Here is a 24,418-nt window from a genome sequence, read left to right on the forward strand (position 1 = left end):
GTGCAGCAGCTACTTGCTTTGTGGCAGCCCCAGCTTAAAGCGTACCCGAGATGGCATTTGCACTTCATGCTGTGAAGGTGGCCACACACCATACAATACATGTATGGTGTGAGTATATTAATAAATTGACAATCTAACACACACCATTAAATCTTTAGAAAGATTGAAGAAAAATATCTGGCATTCCAGATCGATAAAAATCAAAGAAAACGGGAAATCCGATCGGATTTTTCAGTCGAATGAAAAAAAAGCTTTCGATTTTTTCGGGAGATCTGATTGTTTTTATTGAATTACTGTAAAATCAGATCATTTTATTGTATAGTGTGTGGCCACCTTAAGACAAATAGCATGCCTTATCTGAGTTAGCACTCCTTATCAGACATAACACGCCTTATCAAACTTAACACGATTTATCAAAGTTAATACACCTCATCAGAGTAGCATAGCGAGCGCTACAAACTTATGCCTGCTAATTGACAATGAGGAGAGCTCCACTCGTCCTGCCCTGAGCCCCTGTGGGTTTGTAGCGCTCGCTATGCTACTCTGATAAGGTGTGTTGTCTCTGATGAGGCGTGTTGTCTCTGATGAGGAGTGTTGTCTCTGATGAGGCGTGTTGTCTCTGATGAGGCGTGTTGTCTCTGATGAGGCGTGTTGTCTCTGATAAGGCGTGTTGTCTCTGATGAGGCGTGTTGTCTCTGATGAGGCGTGTTGTCTCTGATGAGGCGTGTTGTCTCTGATGAGGCGTGTTGTCTCTGATGAGGCGTGTTGTCTCTGATGAGGCGTGTTGTCTCTGATGAGGCGTGTTGTCTCTGATGAGGCGTGTTGTCTCTGATGAGGCATGCTGTTTGTCTTAGTGAATCAAGCCACGTGTGTCTCATCAGACAACACAGAGAGGAGTGGAAGGGGCGGGGAGTGGCATAGAAGGGGTGGTAGGAGGTGGTGTAGGGCACAGAGAGGCGGGGAAGGGGCGTTCTGAACACCTGAGAGGGAGTTCCACTTCATAAAAGAACACACCTTCCATTTTCAAGCTGACAAGCTCCTTGTCAGAAATATCGACCTCCGTGTCCAAATCATTATACATATGCCATCTCGGGTACGCTTTAAGCTGGGGCTGCCGCAAAGCAAGTAGATGCTGCATGAAACAGTGAGAGGACATGCCAACCATTGAGTTTATTATAAGTGTGATTGATTCATATGCAATATTTAATTTTAATTGTATGGGAAGAGCAGCTTTTTAATTTTTTATTTCATTGCTAAAGCATCGTCCTGTATGTTCTCCCCATGTCTGGGTGGGTTTCAAACAACATGCCCCAAAATTCAATACTATATAATAAATAATAATAAAGTCTAATGAACTAGTGCAACTTTAACACTAACAAGACAAAGCCCCCCAAAAAAGCCTGACCTAAAATTCAGCTAACCTTCCCTGATCTTGTGATCTCACAATATTATCAATACTTACTTATTTACTGGGATGAGATGTGGAACTACAGATACTGGGTTTGTATGAAGATAATTCCTGGTGGTCACCGGAACTCCAGGGTCATCTATGGGAAACAAGAGACCAGGAGCCCAATGGTGCAGTAATGCTGGATGATATATTAATTGATATGGGTAATAAATATGCTCACAAAGTGGGTTGCAACAACAGTTATAGCTCATGAGAAAATTACCGTTAAAATGAAAACACATTTTGCGGGTGCTTGTCTGCTTCCTCAGGTCAATTCTCATCAAAGTGCCTTGCTATATGGCTGTGTTGAGCATGAACGCCTCTATCCAGCCTTATTTTTCAGGAGAGGTAAGACCAACACTGCCTTTCCGTTTTAAATAGTTTTTAAGAATATAATAGATACCGGGCGCCTCTGGTATTTGTTATTGTACAGATAACTGGGGGCCTTTTTGGGAAGAGGAGGAAGGGGCTTGTAGGAGCATGGTGGACAAGCAACAGAATAGCTTTATTTAAAACTAGCTGATTGCCCGGCGTTGCCCAGGTATGTATTTGGTTGGTGTTGGCTCTGCCCACTTTTCTAACCCTAACACACAATGGGCTTGATTCACAAAGCGGTGCAAAGTGTTTGCACGCCTGTGAAAAGCCCTTTATCACGCCTAAACTCAGTTTAGGCGTGATAAGAAGAAACTTGCGCGATCTCCCGCGCGCAAAGTTTTGCGCGCGTAGCGCACCGCGCTGCGCGCGCAGTGTACCATGCTTCGCGCGCAGCGTCCATTGAGCCCTATGGGACTTTGCGCGCGCAGCGCGGTGCGCTACGCGCGCAAAACTTTGCGCGCGGGAGCTTCGCGCGAAGAGCAGCACAAATCGGTGATAACTCAGCTTTGCACGGCTTATCACGCCTAAAGTCTTTTAGGCGTGATAACTGAGTTATCACCGCTTTGTGAATCAGGGCCAATGACTCAATTACCTAGTTTGTGAGCTTTGCATTGTTTGACATCAATAATTTGCATTGAAATGAAACAAATCTGATTGGCTTTGGCTCCACCCTCTTTTCTGATTTTGAACCCCAGTAACCAAATGACCAACTGTACCAGGTTTTAAGCTTGTATCCTTAACAGTGCAAGAATGGCAGCAATTGAATATTCAGAAGTAGTGATAAAAATCCCGCTGCACCAGATGGTAGGGCAAAATAGAAAAGTCTTTATTAAGTTATTCCATATCAAAAATGTTACAGATAAAAGCTCACGCGTATCGGAGCAGTAGGTGGCTCCTTAATCATAGCTTGCAGATACAGATATTGCACAGGTTATATAGCATGCAAGGCCACACCCATATGGGTGTCCATCTAGGCCTTAAAGTTAAAGTCATCAGTTCTAAAATGGTGTAAACCAATACATTATACATAAAATTACATAAAAACACATGCAGAGTCACATCATATTGTCGCAAATCAATTATTGTAATTATTTGTATTTATATATGTGAGACAGCTAATAATAGAGAAGGGAAGGACAAGTAGGCAAGCACAAAGATCAAAAAACACACGCACACAGAGACCAGCAGACCCAGAAAACGAACATTGTCATCAAGAAGGGGGGGGGGGGGGGGGAAGGGGCGAGCAAGGAGGGAAAAGAAAACCAACAGACCACAAATTATTTGTCATAGAATGTGTTGAGGTCCATTCTGGAATTGAGTCCCAAAGGTGAACGTGTTCCCAATTTCCAAATCCAGAATGCCTCTTTTTTCAAAAGTCTGTTATAAAGATCGCCCCCCCTTGCAGAATGCCCCACTCTCTCTATACCCTGGAACTGGAACCCTGACATATCACCAGAATGATCAAAATAAAAATGTTTGGAAACACTAGAAGCACTAGTAATGTATGCGGCATTCTTCAAACATCTACCTGCCCCATTATAATGCTCTGAGATCCTTTGTCGAAGGGGACGTGTTGTGCAGCCCGCATACTGTGTTTTACATTTCACACATGTGACCAAATAAACAACATTGCAAGTTTAACAATTAATATATTGTCTCATGTCATGGCTGCTATGCCGGGAGGTTGAGACCACTTGACGTGTTTGGTTATGAACTCTGCAATACCTACATGTGTTATACCCACATCTATAGGAACCCTTATGTGTTAGCCATGTGGGCTGTGGCCTGTCAGTGCTCTGAAATAAACTAGGGGATAGACTCGTACCCAGGGTAGGTGCACGACGTGAGGAAAAAGCGCAGCCATCTGATAGAACAGCATGAAGTTTTGGGTCGGAGTGTAGGACAGGCAAATATTTTTTAATAATATTAATAATCTGGTTGTATTCCAGACTATATGAAGTAACAAAATGTATACTTGTATTGTGTTGCCTGCCCTTCCGATTCAACCCAGAGACAAGTAAGTCAGCTCTTGATCTTTGTAGTACCCGATCTCTCACTTCCCGAATATGATCTTTCCGATACCCTCTATCAAGGAGTCTGGTTTGTACCAGATCTAATTCTTGTTGTATTTTGGTGGGATCGGAGCAATTCCTGGCCGCTCTAATCATCTCCCCATATGGGATAGATTTGAGTGTATGTTTGGGATGGCAGCTTGTTGCAAGAAGCAACGAGTTGCCTGCGCATTGCTTTCTAAATGTTCTAGTCTGTATCCTCCGAGATGTAACATGGCCAGTCAAAGTGAGATCTAGGTAGTTAATTTCAGAAGCACTATGAGACATCGTGAATGATAGATTGAACTCATTATCATTGCAATATGCCAGAAACCTGGATATCTCTTTCTCAGGACCTCTCCACACCAGCAGCAAATCATCTATGTATCTAGCGTACCAAAATAAAGATTCAGAAAAGGGGTTAGAGTCTCCAAAGATGCGGAGCTCCTCCCACCATCCCATGTATAAATTAGCCAGGGATGGGGAGAATTTCGCTCCCATAGAAGCTCCGCATCTTTGGAGATAGTACACCCCGTCAAACATAAAATAATTATGGCTGAGAAGATAGTCTACTGCCAGGAGGAGGAAATCACTGGTGGCGGATGAAAATGACCCATACTTTTTAATGTGGAAATCCACAACCTTAAGGGCTAGTTTGTGGGGGATGGAAGAGTACAAGGAGGCCACGTCCATGGTAACCCACCTAAAAGACCCCTCCCAGTGTAGGGATTCCAAACTCGACAACAAATGTGTTGTATCACGTAGGAAGCCCGGGAGGCGACGCACCAGGGGTTGGAGGCACCCGTCCACCCACTGTCCAAGACGCTCCCCCAGGGAACCAATGCCTGCCACTATAGGGCAGCCCCTAGGGGGAACGTCTGGTTTATGAATCTTAGGTAAATGATGAAAAATAGGCACGACGGGTGCCTCCACCAACAGGTGATCCCTCTCTCTCTCTCACTAAAGATTCCCAAGGAGACCCCCAGATTTAGGAGTTGGTGAAGTTTAGTCTTAAATTGACAAGTGGGATCACTGGGCAGAATCTCATAAGTAGTAACATCATTAAGCTGGCGTAATGCCTCCTCTTTATACGCTACCGAGTCTAGGACCACCACAGCCCCCCCCTTATCTGCATTACGGATTACTATGGACTTGTTATTTCGGGACTGTAGAGCCTCCTGCTCTTGGTGTGTCAAATCTGAGACTGCTCTATTAATTTTCTTAACCCTCATTAATTCTTTTTCCTCTAAATCCTGAAAGGTGTCTACCGTTGGTGTTCTAGCTTGGATAGGATAGAAAGAGGGGTTGGAGGTGGCGACGGGGCCCAGGTCTGCCCCGGAGACTGGGCCATCACTCATGCTGGACAAATGTTCCAACACGAGGATGGTAGAGACCTCCTGGAAGGGAGGAATCTGCCCAATCTCCGGGGCAGAAGAAAACGGGGGCCCCGCCGCCACCCCAGACCCACAACTCTCAGTATCCAAATTCTCAATCTCCAAGAAGTGTTTCCTCACCATCAAATTCCTAACAAATTTGTTAACATCCAGCATGGTACTGAAGATGTCAAAGTGGTGTGATGGTGCATAGGACAAACCCCTGGAGAGCAAGGAGATGTGGGCCTGAGAGAGTTCGGTACTTGACAGATTGATAACATTAGAGACGGCTGAAAGATCACCTATTCTACGCTTCCTGTGGCCTGCCCTCCTTGTCCTTCTCCTCTTCTCCTTCTGTTCCTGCGATTGACCCTCTCTGGTCGCTGATAATAGGTCAACTGGTCTGGAGGGCCTTCCTGAGTGGCTCGTCCACGCTGGTCCCCCCCCTGCCGTTTGGGAGTGCCAGAGAAGACGGACCGGACCCTTTCTTCCCTAACGTCTGTGGAATCAGAAGCTGAGCCAGCACTATCCGCCGAGCTGAAGCTCACCCTCTTAATGTGTCTCGGTTTACGAAGGATGGGTTTCGGTGACCTGTATACGGTCTCCCACCTACCCCACTCGTACACTACATTATTTTTATAATCCCCTGAATCTCTAAGAAATTTAACACGCTTCGTATTCATAATGATATTTTCAATTTTTGAGATATTCGCCTTCATTTTATTAGATAAATCATCAAACTGTTCAAAAGAAGAGAACTGGTTTAGTTCTCTTCTAATTTCTGATATTTGAACTTTGATGTCTGCTAATTTCTTTTCCTCATATGAGATAATCAGTTTCATAAGACGAATGGAACAATCGGTCAATACCTGGTTCCATTCGATTACGAACTGATTTGAGTAAATAGTTGTGGGGATTTTCTTAATACGTAGGCCTCTGGGGATCATGCCTTCAGCCACATAATGTTTTAAGGTGGTAATATCCCACCATAAACGTGTCTCCTTGTCTAATAGACGCTCCAAACATGAAAAAGAAGATTGTAAATTCGTAACAGGATCAATGTTATGCATTCCCGGTTGTTTAGAAATTCTCCCCATCCCTGGCTAATTTATACATGGGATGGTGGGAGGAGCTCCGCATCTTTGGAGACTCTAACCCCTTTTCTGAATCTTTATTTTGGTACGCTAGATACATAGATGATTTGCTGCTGGTGTGGAGAGGTCCTGAGAAAGAGATATCCAGGTTTCTGGCATATTGCAATGATAATGAGTTCAATCTATCATTCACGATGTCTCATAGTGCTTCTGAAATTAACTACCTAGATCTCACTTTGACTGGCCATGTTACATCTCGGAGGATACAGACTAGAACATTTAGAAAGCAATGCGCAGGCAACTCGTTGCTTCTTGCAACAAGCTGCCATCCCAAACATACACTCAAATCTATCCCATATGGGGAGATGATTAGAGCGGCCAGGAATTGCTCCGATCCCACCAAAATACAACAAGAATTAGATCTGGTACAAACCAGACTCCTTGATAGAGGGTATCGGAAAGATCATATTCGGGAAGTGAGAGATCGGGTACTACAAAGATCAAGAGCTGACTTACTTGTCTCTGGGTTGAATCGGAAGGGCAGGCAACACAATACAAGTATACATTTTGTTACTTCATATAGTCTGGAATACAACCAGATTATTAATATTATTAAAAAATATTTGCCTGTCCTACACTCCGACCCAAAACTTCATGCTGTTCTATCAGATGGCTGCGCTTTTTCCTCACGTCGTGCATCTACCCTGGGTACGAGTCTATCCCCTAGTTTATTTCAGAGCACTGACAGGCCACAGCCCACATGGCTAACACATAAGGGTTCCTATAGATGTGGGTATAACACATGTAGGTATTGCAGAGTTCATAACCAAACACGTCAAGTGGTCTCAACCTCCCGGCATAGCAGCCATGACATGAGACAATATATTAATTGTCAAACTTGCAATGTTGTTTATTTGGTCACATGTGTGAAATGTAAAACACAGTATGTGGGCTGCACAACACGTCCCCTTCGACAAAGGATCTCAGAGCATTATAATGGGGCAGGTAGATGTTTGAAGAATGCCGCATGCATTACTAGTGCTTCTAGTGTTTCCAAACATTTTTATTTTGATCATTCTGGTGATATGTCAGGGTTCCAGTTCCAGGGTATAGAGAGAGTGGGGCATTCTGCAAGGGGGGGCGATCTTTATAACAGACTTTTGAAAAAAGAGGCATTCTGGATTTGGAAATTGGGAACACGTTCAACTTTGGGACTCAATTCCAGAATGGACCTCAACACATTCTATGACAAATAATTTGTGGTCTGTTGGTTTTCTTTTCCCTCCTTGCTCGCCCCTTCCCCCCCCACCCTTCTTGATGACAATGTTCGTTTTCTGGGTCTGCTGGTCTCTGTGTGCGTGTGTTTTTTGATCTTTGTGCTTGCCTACTTGTCCTTCCCTTCTCTATTATTAGCTGTCTCACATATATAAATACAAATAATTACAATAATTGATTTGCGACAATATGATGTGACTCTGCATGTGTTTTTATGTAATTTTATGTATAATGTATTGGTTTACACCATTTTAGGACTGATGACTGTAACTTTAAGGCCTAGATGGACACCCATATGGGTGTGGCCTTGCATGCTATATAACCTGTGCAATATCTGTATCTGCAAGCTATGATTAAGGAGCCACCTACTGCTCCGATACGCGTGAGCTTTTATCTGTAACATTTTTGATATGGAATAACTTAATAAAGACTTTTCTATTTTGCCCTACCATCTGGTGCAGCGGGATTTTTATCACTACTTCTGGACTTTTGGCTTTGCAACTCCCTGCTCCCATTTGGGATACTATGTGAGTGTAGCAGTCTCCCTCCCTTCTGTACTAATTGAATATTCCCCTTGAAAAGCAATAAATGAATTTGGATTGGCTTTTGTAGGCTCCACCCACTTTTATGAATATTAATCCCAGTCACCCAGTGACCAACTGTGCAACGTTTGAGAACCCTACCATTAACAGTGTAAGAATGGCTGTAGTTTACATTTTCCCAGTCAAATTTCTATTTGTCTCCGCCCACTGATGACCCAGCATTGCCTGGGTATGTATTTGGCTGGTGTTAGCTATGCCCACTTAATAAGTAACAGACAATTACTTAAAGAGTAACTGTCAGGCTGCAGAAGCTAATTTAAACCTCTATTCTCCTGTGCTAAACAGTTTAGAAGGAAGCCATAAAGCCATTAGTGAAGATAAAAATCTCAGTTACCTTTGATGTGTGCTTATCAGAAAGGCTGTTATAGACCCATAAGGACGCAAGCCGCATACTAAACTGCAAAGCATTCTGGGGCCCTCCCCTCGGCTGCTAATGAGACGTTACAGCAGCTTGTAATCAGTCCAGCGCGTAGCACTGATAAATCTCCGGGCAGAGTACACTGCCGGAGTCAGCTATTGTTCCTAGCCACATGGCTCATTAATATTCACTGCACACTGTGTTGTTCAAGTATGAGCTTATCTGTGATCAGGAAGCAGGCAGGACATGACGACACATTTGACAGAAAAACATGGAGCCTGCCATGAGCTGTCAGGAGCATCTATCTCTGCATATACTATATACAAATTCTGTGAAATCCAAACGTGGACAGTGAAATGCATATGTAATGTAAGTACAGCCAATCTTTAGCTACTGATATATGTGTTTATTTTCTCTGAGACCTTATACCTAACAGCTCCTCTTTAATTACTAAGTGACCGAATTTGTGAGCTTTGCAGTCTTTGGCATCAATAATTTGCATTGAAATGAAACAAATCTGATGGGCTGTTTTTGTCTCCACCCCTTTTCTGCATTTGAACCCCAGTCACCCAATAAATAACTGTACCCAGTTTGGGGCTTGTTAACAGTGCAAGAATGGCAGTAATGAAATACTTCCCTTGAAAATCAATAGATTAATTTTGATTGGCTTTTGTAGGCTCCATCCACTTTTATGAATAATAGCTGATGAAACGGCGTTGCCCGGGTATGTATTTGGCTGGTGTTAGCTCCGGCCACTTTTTCTAACCCTAACACACAAATACTCAATTACCAAGTTTGTGAGCTTTGGGGTCTTTGTCATCAATAATTTGTATATTCCCATAGAAATTAAGCAAATCAGATTGGCTGTTTGTGGCTCTGCATCTCTCCGGCATTTGAACCCCAGTCACCCAATGACCAACTGTAGCAGGTTTGAGGCATCTGCTATTAATAGAGCAAAAATGGAAGCAATTTAAATATTCCCCTTGAAAATCAACAGGTGAATTTTGATTGGCTATTATAGGCTCCACCCACTTCCCATAAAAAATAATCTCAGTCACCCAGTGACCATCTGGGCAAAGTTTGAGATCCCTTGCCTATAACAGTGTAAGAATGGCTGCAGTTTATATTTTCCTAGTGAAATTTGTTTTTGGCTCCGCCCAATTTTTGTAACCTTGACAGACAGTCACTCAATGACCAAGTTTGTGAGTTCTGGGGTCCTTGGCATCAATAATTTGTAATTTACCAGTGAGATAAAACAAATCTGATTGGCTGTTTGTAGCTCCACCCCTTTTAGTGAATTTGGACCCCAGTCACCTATCAGCTTAGAGGCCTCTGCCATTAACAGTGTAAGAATGTGGGCAGCACGGTGGCGTAGTGGGCAGCACGGTGGCGTAGTGGTTAGCTCTCTCGCCTTGCAGCGCTGGGTCCCTGGTTCGAATCCCAGCCAGGGCACTATCTGCAAAGAGTTTGTATGTTCTCTCTGTGTCTGTGTGGGTTTCCTCCGGGCACTCCGGTTTCCTCCCACATTCCAAAAACATACAGATAAGTTAATTGGCTCCCCCTAAAAATTGGCCCTAGACTACAGTACTTACACTACATAATATAGACATATGGCAATGGTAGGGATTAGATTGTGAGCTCCTTTGAGGGACAATTAGTGACAAGACAATATATAAATATATATATATATATATATATATATATATACATACACTGTACAGCGCTGCGTAATATGTCGCGCTATATAAATACTAAATAATAATAATAATAATAATGTAAATATTCCCCTTGAAAATCAATAGGTGAAATTTGATTGGCTGTTGGCTCCACCCACATTTCTGAATATTAATCCCAGTGGCCCACTGTGTCAAGTTTGGGAACCGCGCCATTAACAGTGTAAGAATGGCTGCAGTTTATATTTTCCCCTGGAATAAAATGTAGTTGTTGGCTCCGTCCACTTTTTCTAACCTTAACATACAGTCACTCAATGATCAAGTTTATGAGCTTTGGGCTTTTGGTATCAATTATTTGTATATTCCCATTGAAATTTAACAAATCTGATTGGCTGTTTGTGGCTCCGTCCCCTTTCTGAATTTGAACCCCAGTCACCCAGTGACTAACATTACCAGGTTTGAAGCATCTGCTATTAACAGTGTAAGAATGGCAGCAATGTAAATATTCCCTTTGAAAATCAACAGGTGAAATTTAATTGGCTGTTGTAGGCTCCACCCACTCTCTTAAATATTCATCCCATTCACCCAGTGACCAACTGTGCAAAGTTTGAGAACCCTGACAGAAACAATGTACGAATGGCTGCAGTTTATATTTTCCTAGTGAACTTTATTTTTGGCTCCACCCACTTTTTGTAACCTTGACACACAGTCACTAAATGACCAAGTTTGTGAGTTCTGGGGTCCTTGGCATCAAAAATGTGTGAATGGAAGCAGTTTATCCAGCAAGGAAATCTGATTGGCTGTTTGTGGCCCCGCCCCTTTAGTGAATTTGGACCCCAGTCACCCAATGACCAACTGTACCAGGTTTGATGCCTCTGCCACTAACAGTGTAAGCATGGCAGCAATTGTAATATTCCCCTTGAAAATCAATAGGTGAATTTTGATTGGTTGTTGTAGGCTCCACCCACTTTATTGAATCTTAATCGCATTTACCCAGTCACCAACTGTGGCAAGTTTGAGAACCCTGCGATTAACTGTCTAAGAATGGCTGCAGTTTACATTTTTCCATTTAAAATAAACGGCTGAAATTTGATTGGCTGTGTTCTGCTCCTCCCACTTTTCCTGGATTCGTAACCTCGGTCACCAACTGTGCCAAGTGTGGGGACTCTGGCTTGATTACTGTGAGAATGGCAGCCTTTTACATTTTTTCCATTGGCATGAATGGGTGAAATCTGATTTGCTGTTTATAGCTCCGCCCAGGTGTGCAGGGGGGACGCGAGACCCCCAGAACATATCATCCCAGGTAGAGTTGGGCCGAACGGTTCGCCTGCGAACGGTTCCATGCGAACTTCCGTGGTTCACGTTCACGTCCCGCAGGCGAACTTTTGCGGAAGTTCGGTTTGCCCCATAATGCACCATGAGAGTCAACTTTGACCCTCTACATCACAGTCAGCAGGCCCAGTGTAGCCAATTAGGCTACACTAGCCCCTGGAGCGCCACCCCCCTTATATAAGGCAGGCAGCGGCGGCCATTACGGTCACTCGTGTGCCACTGCCTGCCTGCATTAGTGAGAGTAGGGCGAGCTGCTGCACTGTCTCTCATAGGGAAAGATTAGTTAGGCTTAGCTTGTCCCTGACTGCATACCTGTTCTGTGAACCCACCACTGCATACCTGTTCTGTGAACCCACCACTGCATACCTGTTCTGTGAACCCACCACTGCATACCTGTTCTGTGAACCCACCACTGCATACCTGTTCTGTGAACCCACCACTGCATACCTGTTCTGTAAACCCACCACTGCATACCTGTTCTGTGAACCCACCACTGCATACCTGTTCTGTGAACCCACCACTGCATACCTGTTCAGTGAACCCACCACTGCATACCTGTTCAGTGAACCCACCACTGCATACCTGTTCTGTGAACCCACCACTGCATACCTGTTCTGTGAACCCACCACTGCATACCTGTTCTGTGAACCCACCACTGCATACCTGTTCAGTGAACCTGCCACTGCATACCTGTACTGTTCAGTGAACCCGCCACTGCATACCTGTTCTGTTCAGTGAACCCGCCACTGTATACCTGTTCTGTTCAGTGAACCCGCCACTGCATACCTGTTCTGTTCAGTGAACCTGCCACTGTATACCTGTTCTGTTCAGTGAGCCCGCCACTGCATACCTGTTCTGTTCAGTGAACCCGCCACTGCATACCTGTTCTGTTCAGTGAACAGTTTGGTGTGTCAGTGTGAAGCAGTTCCTTAATTACAGTACCTGATTGATGTATACACATGCAAGATGTTTTAAAGCACTTTAGGCCTGTCATTTAGCATTCAATATGATTTCTGCCCTTAAAACGCTGCTTTGCGTCAAATCCAGATTTTTCCCGGGGACTTTTGGCGTGTATCCCTCTCCAGGTGTTAGACCCCTTGAAACATCTTTTCCATCACTTTTGTGGGCAGCATAAATTTTTTTTTTTTAAAGTTCGCATCCCCATTGAAGTCTATTGCGGTTCGCGAACTTTAACGCGAACCGAACCTTCCGCGGAAGTTCGCGAACCCGGTTCGCGAACCTAAAATCGGAGGTTCGGCCCAACTCTAATCCCAGGTAGTGAGGGATCTGTATACCAAGTTTCGTTCAAATCGGTCAAGCCGTTTTTGCGTGATCACGGCACTTACATACACACACACACACATACATATATCCGATTTTATATATATATATAGATTAAAGTTTTCGCTCCAAAGTAAATTTACCCCTTTTAAATGCAACCTTGGAGTTAATGGGTTGAGTATTAAACCAAAAACACAGAGCGCATTTATTGAACAAAAAAAAATAAATAAGAAAAGCCGTTTATTTGTTTTTTTTTTCTCCAGAACCGTAAATGAACATATGAAATCTCAGGATCAGGGGACAAATAATCCTGAAAATCATAAAGGTTTATTTTCATAACCTCTTCTCTAGAAATCTCATTTGTTACTCCAAACTGCTCCTGATGATAGTGGAAGATATTAGGGAACATATATAAGTCTAGCAAATGGGTGAACTATACATTCATATGAGACTGATTTCTTTCATTATTGCATTACAAATTATATTATACACAATAATCTTGTTTACGGCCCCAATAATCTGCCCAAACCGATGGCTAATACTTTTTAGCCGATGGCTACACAAGGAATAGCGCTGTCATCATATTGCACTCATAATGCCGGCTGGAAAACTTCCTCACATCCTGAAGGCAAGCCAGATAAAATTAATGATGTAATATTAGAAAATGGGAAAAAAAATCACACTCACGGTACTAAGCTCATTTGAAAGAATTGGGAAAAAAAAGTCTGATTGTTATATATTGTTCGGCTGAAGGAAGATAATAAGGCTGATTTAAAGAAAGAAAAAAAAAGAGAGAAAAAAAATACTGTCTTAAACTGCTTACAGGCATAAGATAACCCAGCAGCTCATGATAGGACTGAGCAACCATCTGATGTTTGACATTCTCAAAGTTCTTGGATTGGCTGTTTTCAGTGAAAAAGCAATCAACTTAGCTGGATCTTCTTGGCCTTTTGCTGTTTTTTTTTTTTTTCCTAAGGCAGGGCTTACACTTTAAGAGTACCCGAGGTGGCGCAGGGGGTGCAGATGGGATACAAAGGCATGTTCCCTGCTCCATGACATGCCCCTGTCCCCCTCCCCCCCCATGCATTGCTCTCTGTTGCCCCTGTGACACGCTATGACCCCCTGAAGCGGCTTGTCGGCAATTTCAAGTAGAAGGGGCGTCCCTTGCAGGAGAAGCTTTCCTGCAAAATGCCCACTTGGGCATTAGGAATGCCCTTTCCCCTGCTCTATTTGGGCAGTTCTGCCTCTCCTCCCACTGCTCTCCGCCTCCCTACTCTGTGCTCTATGGCGAGACAGCATTGTGACCCCCGGGGTCGTGGCCATGTTTTGTTTTTGTTTTTTTAATATCCACGATTGCGGGATGTAGGAGCGGTTATTGATGCTACGTGATCTGGCTGGGCCCCCAGATCAGGTAGCATGTTTTTTTTTATATATCAGAAATGCCCACCTCTGGATCCCAGAGAGACTTTCCTTTCCTTACTAAGTATGTTAGTTACACCACTGTCCCCTGGGGAAGTTTGGGACTTCTTGGCCTAGTAGGGGAAAAAGGAAAAAAGAGTGCATATGGCTAATGAACTAAAAGGACACACCATAGGCTGCAATGCAAAATATCGGCTATTGGGCGCCAAAGAAGAAATTGGACCACCCGATAAATAGCGGGCGCCGGGACTGTGAAAACAAAACTTTTCATTTCCAGAATAAGATTTGTGACAAATACTGTTTACAATTTTTTTTTTTACTTTCTTTTATCTTATTTTATCATTGTTTTAAAAAAATTTCAGAAGTATAATGCGTACATTTTTGTTTTAACCTATTTTATCGTTTTAAATTTGTTTTCAGAAGTACAATGTGTAAATTTTCATTTTGAAGCTCATTATCCTACAAATATTTTGTTTTTTGTTTAAACCTTGTTTACAGAATTGCAATGAGTAAATTATAGTTTGTTTAATTTTAGTTTGATTAACTAATGTATGGTTTTTCATATTACCGTTATTTTACGATTTTTAATTTGTGCGAGATTGTAAGGCTATTTATTATATTACAAAAATATAACTTTTTCTATTCATGTTATTTGCAGTGAAGTGTGTGTGTGTGTGTGTGTGTGTCTGTGTGTGTGTGTGTGTCTGTGTGTGTGTGTGTGTCTGTGTGTGTGTGTGTGTCTGTGTGTGTGTGTGTCTGTGTGTGTGTGTGTCTGTGTGTGTGTGTGTCTGTCTGTGTGTGTGTGTGTGTGTCTGTGTGTGTGTCTGTCTGTGTGTGTGTATGTGTATGCGTATTTGTGTGTGTGTGTGTGTGTGTCTGTGTGTGTGTGTGTGTGTCTGTGTGTGTGTCTGTGTGTGTGTGTGTGTCTGTGTGTGTGTGTCTGTGTGTGTCTGTGTGTGTGTGTGTGTGTGTGTGTGTGTGTGTGTGTCTGTGTGTGTGTGTGTGTGTCTGTGTGTGTGTGTGTGTGTCTGTGTGTGTGTGTGTGTCTGTGTGTGTGTGTCTGTGTGTGTGTGTCTGTGTGTGTCTGTGTGTGTCTGTGTGTGTCTGTGTGTGTGTGTGTGTGTGTGTGTGTGTGTGTCTGTGTGTGTGTGTGGGGGGGGGGGGGGCTTAGGGTCAGGCACCACTAGGCGGGGTCTTAGGGTTAGGCACCACAAGGGGGGGGGGGTTAGGGTTAAGGATAGGTACAGCGAGGGTTCTGTGTGATAGTAGGGTTATGTATGGTTGCAGTAATATATCGGTAATATCTACAATTTTTTTACTATGCTTAATACAAGTGTAAATATCTGTATTTGAAGACAGACCGGGCACTTGTCGTCACTTAAACTGCTTTATTTTCCATTTTTATGCCATAAATAATACAGGAACATCAATCACAAGTATTGCATTAAACCTGAGATGGTGATGGTCCTGGGCTGTACAGGGTTCAGGTGACCAGGGGAGTAGATGGACGGCACTGTCTACGCACATTTCTCAGTTCGTGGTGGGGGGAAGGGGAGGAGTGGGGGGGGGGGTAGGGCGCGGACTGATGATTTGTGAGGGGCCCTAAAATTTCTGATGGCGGCCCTGTGCAGAGTTGTCCTCTTCCTATAGTGTACCAAGTGTAAATATCAATTTATTGTTATAGGCGGTATTTTGCTATTTTATTACTATTCAACATATTTATCGCTTGATCTTAGATTATAACATAGAAACGAAAATATTGTTATAGATTTTCTCTTATTATTTCATGTATGCTAGTAAAAGCCGTAATTAGTGGCAAGCAGGTTGAATTATGGTACCCAATAAATAGCGGGAGCCTAGCACACTAGGCTATTATAGGGTACCATAATTTAATCTCCTTGCCGCCAATTGCAGCTTCTACTATTGCTGCCTATGACAGCAGGGAGTAGGTACAATTAAGCAGGGGAGTTAGGATTATGCATGGGTGTAGAGTGATTAGTGTCAGGCATGGAGCTGGAGTGGTTAGGGTTTGGCAGCGGGGTTGGAGTGGTTAGGGTTTGGCAGTGTGGTGGTTAGGATTAGGTAGCCAGGGTGGAGTGGTTAGGGTAAGGCACCTGGGAGGTCTTAGGGTTAGGCATAGGTAGAGGGAGGGTTCAGTGTCAGAAAAGGCATGGGTGAAGTGATACATTACTTGGTCCCTGGCGATCATATCTCCTCTACTTCCTAGTTAGTTTACAGCTGTCCTGCAGCCAGACAATCACCTTTCGGCTTTAGTCCACGCATGGTGATTGGCTGGCTGCAGGACTCCTGCAAACTAACCAGGAAATGGAAGAGACGCCATCGCCGGAACCAGGTTATGTATAATAATGCTAGATAATAGTAATGATAGTAATTATAGTAATAACATCTGTTTACTAAGGTTATTTAACGTTTTAAGACATTTCTATGTTAACCTCTTGAGGTCCACAGGTTTACACCCCCTAGTGACCAGGCCATTTTTTTGCAATTCAACACTGCGCAGCTTTAACGGTTTATTGCACAGTCATACAATTTAGCACCCAAATGGATTTTTCTTTAGAGCTAATTTTTGGTGGCCTCTGATTGCTGCTGCAATTGTCATTCTTTTAAATAAAAAATTGTCCCTAGACGATCCATACACTACATTATACATGCAAAGGCATTAGCCTATGCATGTGATTAGATTGTGATCAGTTGCTAGGGACAGTTAAGAGACAGGCATGGCCTCTGTACAGTGCTGCTCTAGTTTAATTTCTCCTGGAAGGGGAGGGGGCGTCCATCTGGGGTCCTCTTCTTGAAGGGGTCTCCCAAATGCCACCATGAACCCCCCCAGGGAGTCGTCACCCCCACCTACTCCTGGGGCCCCCGGAGGTGGAGAAGATCCCCTTGTCCATGGATTGGACAAGGGCTCTGGGGGGGAAGGGAAGGCATTGCCCGGTACCACCCTACATGGACCATGTGGGCTGGTATAGCTCAGGGTGCGAAGCCCCACTTGGCCAGGGCTACGCATTCTGGCTATCCCAGCCGGCATGGGAGACAAGGGGTAAAAGATGCTCGGGAGGGGGAACCCCACATCATTTTTTTTTTATTTCCCACCCTCTGAACATAAAAAAAAAGTTTTATTGCGGCAGCAGTATAGTGATCCCTGGCCAAAGCATTGCGGCTCCAGAGGGGACTCCCTGGAAAACCCCGTCATGAAATCCATTGCTCTTTCTTTTGATATATGTATATTTACTCTACTGTTAGGTTAGCTACAGTAACTGTCATTTACCGCATTTAAATGTATACTTCTGCCTTTAAAACTTTAACATCGATTTTCTCAAAACCTACAAGGCTTTTTTTGTAAAAAAAAAAATTCCCGTTGTTCCCACTGTTCTTCTTAAAGGGACTCCAAGGAGTGCCCAAATTTAAAAGAATATACTTACCTGGGGCTTCTTCCAGCTCAGGTTAGGCGGCAAGGTCCCGTGGCGTCCTCCTGGCCCGTCTCCTTCAGCCTCCGCCGACCCCCGGTTTTTAGCGACAACCGGGCCTGGTATCGGCCGGCTCTTCCTGATTAATGACGCAATGTGTCATCACGCCGGCCGATTCACGTCATCACGCCGGCCGACTTGACAGGTCTGCGCATGCGCAGGTTTTCATCTGTAAGTAATTACAAATGTAATTTGATCTCTCAGTTGCATTAGCACAGAAATTTGGAAGTCTCAGCAGACACAGCTAATATCTAAACACAGGATGTTAACCATTTGTCTGCTTCCATTAAAGCAGGAAGTAGACACACTGCATAATTTTTGCAGGAGTTCTGTAAGCTGTAACAAAGAAATGTTTTTCTTTAAGGTGTACCCGAGGCGATATGTGACATGATGAGATAAACATGTATGTCTGTACAATGCAAAACATATTAATCACCAGGCTGTTTTACTTGTTTTATTTTGCTGCCTGAAATAGTTAATTTCTAGGCATGGAAGTGACAGCTTCTGTCTTGTTGGTACCTTGTCAGGAATATAGTAAACATCACTGATACACAAATTGCAGCCTTAAAAGTTTTCCTGGCAGAATACAACTTTTGAGCTTAGGGGAAAGATATTAAAAGGTCAATAGTTTATGTGCTTTAAGTCTAGGACACTTAATAGGCTGCCACTGAATAGAGACAGTAAAACATTCAACCTACTTTGTAAATGTTTAAATATAAAAGAAAACCAAAGGATACTTAAAAAAAGTTATTTTTTAGGAGTAGGAGGATAAATATAATTGTTTATCTAATCAGTTTATTTTTTAACTCAGGTTCTCTTTAAAGGTTATTATGCTGTTGCTTATCTTTTAGAGCATAGAGGAAGTTCTGAGTTCAGGTCCGCTTTAAAATTTTCTTGCAAAGTGCTGATGCTTTAATACATTATCTAGTGGAGATCTCCGGACCCTGAGATGATTTTACCTGCTCATTGCGGACAATGCTGAATGTTTAGTACTTCTGCAGATAAGCCAACATAGCATGATCGAATCCGAAAGATGGATGATAACTCAATATTCTTTTATCTTCCACAGCATTGCATTTTCGTTCCTTTTATATGTCATCACAAATGGTTCCTAAATTGATAAATATTGATAACCCGTCCATTACAGAAAAAAATAAAAATAAACTGGTATCCTATAACGCTTTTCTTTAATGGCCGTGTAGATGTCAGAGGACTTCCATTATTTCTTATTACATCATTAAAGATCATTAAAACAGCATTAGAATGTTAATGCAATTATGTCACAGACTTAAAATGAGCATGACTAAGATTTGATCATCTTATTATTAGCGAGCAGTGATTGATCACAGATGAGAATTGAAGTCGTGTAGGTGTTGGCAATGGTACGTTCGGCTACTAGAGCTAAATATATTTTCTGAAGCCCTTTCAGCGTCTTATGATTTTTCAGCACGATAGTCCAGCGGCCTTTAAATCACAATTAAACGAATTCCCTTCACCAAAAACGTGTAATACCCATAAATTCGCCATAGTGCAAAGGAATTAAATGGTAATTTATCTTGTATAAATTTTGGCTGGAATCCTTTCAGGATGATAAAGTGCAGCCCATAAACGTAATCATGGACTTAAATTCTGCTTGCCGTGATTGATTGAAATTGACGTCTTGCATCTGTCCTCGCTAGACAGGAATATGCTATTTCGGATCTGAGACTGAGACCCGCTGAAAGAGGACGGCACCTATTTTTAGAAATTGACGAGAGTTTTGATTAATATGAATGGATGTCAAGCCATACACAGCTGAATCCAGACTCTGTTAATCTTTCCATGGCCTCCGAATTAGATAATAATTGTTGTACTATAGTGAATTGAGGAGGAGGAGAAGGAAGGAGAAAGCAATTAAATAAGCAAATGTTTCTAATTTGCAGCTAAAACTAAAATGTTGACTGCCATGTATTCTATAGTCAAAGTAGTTAAAGTGTGACCACACTGCTGCTAAAAAAAAAACACCAAAAAGTTTATGCTATAAAAAAACATTTTGTAATCCTCTGTGCTGTCTAATGACCTGCAGCCGCCCAGTGCACAGTAAACTGACAAGTGCCCGGCTGGCCACACAAATCAATAATAACAATGTGGGGTGAAGTCTTAAATTCTCACAGTAAAAGCAATTTATTTGAATTAAAAAAAACGGTTTAAGAACACATTCACCCACATTGGGGGTCCTAGCAAACAGGAACCCGGTGCATAAACAAGCCTTTAAACCACTTCCTTCCAGAGGATGTGAAAATAAGTCACTGCATCCTCCTCTGTACAAAATTCTAGACAAAAATGCTAAGCTTTCGTTTCCACTGTTGCGGTGCGGAATCGCCTGCATTCCACCGCGGACGAAATCGCATGCGGGTACCATTCCGCATGTGGTTTTGCCGCGATTTCGCATGCGTAAGGGTATGTGCAAATTTAACCATGTCACTGCCTGTGTAAATTAACATTATACCTATGCGAAATCGCATGCGACTTTGCGGCAAAAAACACATGCTCAACCCGCATGCGGTTTCCCTATTAAAAGCATTAGAAGCGATTCGCGTGCATTCCTCTCGCACGCGAAATCTGACGGCTCTGCCGTGCAGATTTCTGCCGCACGAAAAAACGCTCCCGCAGTCGCACAAGTGGAAACAGCCCCATCCACCTGCATTGCCTATGCGAATCCACATGCGGACGCCACATGCAGATTCTCTATAGTGGAAACGAGCCCTAAAGGAATGATGGAAAATGTTGGCGCCATACATTGTGATAGGGACATAATTTAAATGGTGTAATAACCGGGACAAATGGGCACATAAAATACATAGGTTTTAATTATGGTAGCATGTATTATTTTAAAGCTATAATGGTCGAAAACTGAGAAATAATGCATTTTTAAAAATTTTTTCTTATTATTCCTGTGAAAATGCATTTAGAAAGAAAAAAAGAAACTCTTAGCAAAATGTACCACCCAAAGAAAGCCTAATTGGTGGCGGAAAAAACAAGATATAGATAAATTCATTGTGATAATTAGTGATAAAGTTATTGGCAAATGAATAGGAGGTGAAAATTGCTCTGATGCATAAGGTGAAAAATACCTGTGGGTTGAAATGGTTAATTTATTCCATGTACTCAAAACTTGTTCTTTGCAGGAAACAGTTTTATGGCTGTAAATCCTAATTGGTGAAGGCTAGGCTTTAATCGACTTTCATGCCTGCAAATTAACTATTTGAGGCATTAAAAGAAAAAAAGAAACACAGCATAAATATGAGTGTTTTGCACTGTACGTACACGTTTATTTCATCATGTCACATGTCACCTTGGGTACACTTTAAGAGAATGAGGGGAAATAGATGAAACAAACAGGCTTAGGTTTCATCTGTAAGAGAGAACTGCAGGTATCCTAGTCTGGAGCCCAAGTGTCAAGTCCCCCTTCCTCTCCAATAGATTATAACATATCTCTTCCCCTCTAACTCCCAGGTCATATATCAAGCAGCATGGTGGCGCAGTGGCTAGCACTCTCGACCTTGTAGCGTTTGGTCGATGGTTCAAATCCCAGCCAGGGCACTATCTGCATAGAGTTTGTTTATTATCCCCGTGTCTCTGTGGGTTTCCTCTGGGCACTCCGGTTTCCATTTACATCCTAAAAACATACAGATCAGTTAATTGGCTTCCCCCTAAATTGGCTCTAGACTATGATACATACACTACACCATACATACATAGACATATGGCTATGGTAGGGATTAGATTAACTCCTCTGAAGGACGGTTAAGGAACAAGACAATATACTCTGTACAGCGGCATGGAAGATGTCAGCGCTATATAAATAATAATAATAATAATATCACCATTGTGAAACTGCAGGAATTGTCACAAGACACTAGACACCCACCACACTGGGGTTTAACACCCCCCACTCATAATGTTTTGCATTTATCTTTTTTATAAGCAACGGATAGTGTAACCTGTATATCATAACTTCCATGAATTGCAAGAGGCCATTTTCCCTGCAGATTTATTATTGCAACTTATGTATTGACATATTAAGAAAGTCTAACCAGTGGCCATGGAAACCTCTTCCGTTGAGGTATCACGTACACCACAGAATCGACAAGAACTGTCTTCACGCTTGAATGATCCTTAATCTTGCAGCCAGACCAGGGTTTTCTGGTCTGAACAGTAAACCATGAGCTAGGTGATAAGGAACTCCTCAGCGTATGGGTTCTCTTACTAACCAAGCAAACATCCTCCGAGTACTCTAAAAAGATCTTGATCACTATATAAAACAAATTGTGGAAAGCAACAATGAAGTGGCGCTGGGGCTTGGATTATAGTCCTTAAAGTGAACCTAATCTAAAAGAAAAAAAAAATACTTTAACTTTCCTGGGGCTTCTAACAGACCCCTGCAGCCACCCTGTGCCTGCGCTGTCAATGATTAATCCTCCAGTTCCCCACAGCACTCTACTTTAGTTTTGATGCACAGCAGCGGTCTATGCGCCTCCTTATTTCTCCCGACGGCAGGGCTCTGCGCATGCGCAGTACGGAAAAATATCTATTGCGCATGTTCAGAATGCTCCCCGCAAGAGGACATGATCAAAAATGCACTGTCACTGTTGTACATGCGCAGTGGCCTGTCAACTCATCAGTCAGCTGGCCGAAAGAGGGTTTCTGCGGGGGACTGGAGGGACACTTAGTGACAGCGCGGGCAAAGGGTGGATGCAGGGGGCTGGTAGATGCCCCAAGTAATTAAAATATATATTTTATAGTAATTAAAATATATATTTAAAACAAATAACTATAGTTGTAGCCCTAGCACACCAGGATGTATTAGAGAAAGCAGTTAAAAGAATTGTAAGGGAACTCCACACTCCTACGAGGTGAAAATAAATAAACAAAAGGAATATAGTCCTGCTCTAGTATAAAATCCAAAATCTACTTTAATTAAATGCTGTAATCACAAAGACAGACGAGACAACACTTGACCACTGCAGACCATACCATAAGTACAATCAGACACACCCACAAGGCAACTGTTGACTTCAAAGGTTTCGGCCGACTTTTCAAAAAGTTATTTTCCAATGTACGCCCTTAATTTAGGCCAGGGTTTGTAATGCTGAATACCGGTATATCCTTAACGTGTACACGTTGGGAAAAAAGTGCCCCAAAGGAGCACTCACCTCAATAGTGATATTATCCAGAGGCTTTCTCGTCATCCTCCAGTGCTGCCCCTTGAAAGACCATTGACAAGCCCTCGTTGGCTTCTTGCACATGCACAAATCGAGGCCCAATGGATCTACAGGATGGGTACCCTCTCTCCGGGTGGCCTCAACGAAGGATTCACCTATACCCCTTTCCTGTAGAAATACCTACCAATAAGAAATAAGAATATTCTTTGAATCCTATTTGTCGGATCCATCTATTTTTGGTAAAAGATATATCCCTTTATGCTCTGAGCTATCTATTTGTTTATATCATAAATGAACAATTTTGAATGTTTTCTTTTTTGCTAATTTCTGGATATATCTTTATATGCTCGGTGCTTGATACATCTCCCACAAGAGGTTTGAAACACCACCTGCCCCTTTAATCACCACGGTTTTGCATCTCTGTATGCGGAGTTAATGGAGAGGATTATCAGTTTTTTTACCCCTATTTGCTGTTATCTTTTCTCCCATTATATAGAGCCCTCTTTGTAAAAATGTGTCTGCCTATGTATGATTTTGAAGTTACGTATCATGGACATGTATTGTACGCAAGCAGGAGGTAGGATTTGTTTACACTTGGAGGCCACCTCCCATCTAGCTGATCCTCCTATAGCAGCATAGTGGGTATGTCTATCCACAGCTAGGCGTAAGCATAACATCAGCCGCGGATGACGAGGGGCAGAAGCACCGCCCCCTGTACCTACGTAACTCTGCTGACCTATGGCAAGCGTATATGCGGAGAAACTTCCGCATTTACATGCCGCTGATTGGCCGCATGGTTAAAGACGAATCACAATGGGCTTCTGGTGGAGACATCGTCAGGGCTGCAATCCGATTGGCTGACGGTGGGATGAACCATGTGACCCTCTAGAACCAATGGGAGCGCTGTGTGTCCGGTGTGTGGGTGATTACGATATTTCATACTCTTTACAGTGAGTCTGATTTACCACTGAGCAATATGTACTTGCCTAGAGACGAGTGAGTGTGGATTTATTCTTGTTTTTAACTAAATCTCTCTAAAAGTACCTCTTTGAAAGTTCATGGTGGTGTATAGAGCCCTCTTGTGATTGGATAATTTTTGACTGACAGGTGTCTACACCAATGATGTATTGGAAATAAGTGGGAGGAAGCAAATGCAAGCTCCATACCCACCCCATGTGACTCCTGAACAGTATAAAAGGAGGGCTAGTTTGCCATGTTGGCCAGGCTGCTGTCATAGGCCTATACGCTATGCTACAATTGACTATGTTTTAAATTACTTTGTAATCTATTCTATCTCTATATGCACATTATGCACTGCACTTTTTCCCTTGATAAAGCTTCCATCAGGAAGTGAAACATGTCGGGTTGTTTTATAGATGGTGGGGGGTCTTTGTAATTTGTAATCAGTACTATGTGGTTGTAGTAGGGGGAGGCATCTACTCC

The 24,418-nt window shown here is 42.8% G+C and overlaps 1 protein-coding gene across 5 annotated transcripts in view; it reads left to right on the plus strand.

Moving 5' to 3' along the window:
• PTPRN2 (protein tyrosine phosphatase receptor type N2) overlaps positions 1-24,418 on the plus strand; it is a 1,331,885-nt gene that overhangs the window by 477,669 nt on the left and 829,798 nt on the right. The window lies entirely within an intron of this gene.

The sequence above is a fragment of the Hyperolius riggenbachi genome, chromosome 5 (genome assembly GCF_040937935.1).
Source record: "Hyperolius riggenbachi isolate aHypRig1 chromosome 5, aHypRig1.pri, whole genome shotgun sequence".
In the NCBI taxonomy this organism is placed as follows: Eukaryota; Metazoa; Chordata; class Amphibia; order Anura; family Hyperoliidae; genus Hyperolius; species Hyperolius riggenbachi.